Source organism: Sus scrofa, chromosome 9, assembly GCF_000003025.6.
Source record: "Sus scrofa isolate TJ Tabasco breed Duroc chromosome 9, Sscrofa11.1, whole genome shotgun sequence".
In the NCBI taxonomy this organism is placed as follows: Eukaryota; Metazoa; Chordata; class Mammalia; order Artiodactyla; family Suidae; genus Sus; species Sus scrofa.
Genome location: NC_010451.4, coordinates 1846078 through 1847920, shown reverse-complemented (window position 1 = coordinate 1847920; position 1843 = coordinate 1846078). Strand labels below are relative to the sequence as shown.

The following is a 1843-nucleotide window of genomic DNA, read 5'->3' as shown; positions in this document are numbered from 1 at the left end:
AAATTTTAACCCTATGCTTATGATTTAGTGAGCATGTAATCATTGTTAGTTATAACTCAAGACTGTTTTAGAAAACACTAGACATTTCTTTTCCTTTTTTTATAAAAATAACTGGCCTTTGTCCTATACTTCTCTGTCTTATATTATTAGTTCCTTGACTTTAAATCCACTCTAAGTGCATTTTTGGAAATACTATAATACGAAAGGTAAAGGAAATTAATTCTCAGAAGTTTTCAGGCATTTAGGCAAAAAATGGTTAAAAAGGAGATAGACTCATAAGTGCATGTGAATATGAATTGATTCTTGAATATATTTATTTGTACACATCCTTTACACAAGAATTACATACAATGAATTATTAAACTTCATAATTTATTTGATGAATTTTTCTATCACAGATTCATTTTGCCAGCTGCTACGTTATCTCATGAATTCTCTGGGGCACAGAAATCACACTGCAGGGACAGAGTTCATTTTATTGGGCTTAACAAATGACCCAACCCTGCAAACCATCCTCTTCGTGATCATCCTGTGTATCTACCTGGTGACCATATGTGGCAATCTCAGCACAATCATTCTTGTCAGACTCTCTCCTCAGCTCCATCACCCGATGTATTTTTTCCTGAGCCACTTGGCTTTTGTTGACATGGGCTATTCATCTTCTGTCACACCCAGTATGCTTGTAAATTTCCTGGTGGACAGAAATACCATCTCCTACCCTGGATGTGCTGTCCAGCTGGGTTCAGGTGCTTTCTTCGGGTCGACGGAGTGTTTCCTTCTGGCTGCCATGGCATATGACCGCTTTGTGGCCATCTGCAACCCACTGCTCTATTCCACGAAGATGTCCACGCAAGTCTGTGTTCAGTTACTCCTCGTGTCTTACATGGGTGGTTTTCTCAATGCTTTCACTTTTACGATTACCTTCTATTCTTTACTCTTCTGTGGACCAAATCGAGTCAATCATTTCTTCTGTGATTTTGCCCCCTTGCTGGAACTCTCCTGCTCTGACATCACTGTTCCTGCAGTTGTCCCCTCATTTATAATTGGTTCCATCATTGTGGTCACAGTGGTTGTCATAGCCATTTCCTACATCTACATCCTCATCACTGTCCTGAAGATGCCCTCCACTGAGGAAGACACAAGGCCTTCTCCACCTGCACCTCCCACCTCACCGCGGTCACTCTGTACTATGGGACCATCACCTTCATTTACGTGATGCCCAAGTCCAGCTACTCCACTGACCAGAACAAGGTGGTGTCTGTGTTCTACATGGTGGTGATCCCCATGCTGAACCCCCTCATCTACAGCCTCCGGAACAAGGAGATTAAGGGGGCTCTGAAGAGACAGCTTGGCAGAAAAACATTTTCTTAGTGCAACCTGTTATTTTGTTGTATTTGATACGAAGAAACTGAGTGAGTGTGCTTTAACAATATCCAGGGTATGTCATTAGTCAAGGCACAATTTTTTAGTAAGTGTAGGGAGTGGATTTTCAGATATCTAATTGTAAATCAGAAACCCATAGTGACAATTTTTCTCTGAATAAAATTAAATTAAGTTTATAATTAAAAACAAATTGGTTGTCTTCAGAATATACTTCATCTACTGAAAGTTGTTTAAAATTTTCATTCATGTATATTTTTCTGAATTGTATTCTTCCCTAAATTAGGATTAGTGTACTTCCAAACCTTTAAAACTGTGTCCATTTTTAATAGAAGTTTATCCCTTAATGAGTGTGAAAACAATGGTTTTGACTGAGTACATTCTTAGAGGAAATGACACATGGAATCCAAACATTTCTGGAGAGGATCTTGCAGGAAGGTTATCTGCTGAGGAGGGACTTTAT

General features: G+C 39.2%; 1 pseudogene; it reads left to right on the top strand.

Annotated features, from left to right (window-relative positions):
• Positions 428-1371, top strand: LOC110262258 (annotated as a pseudogene).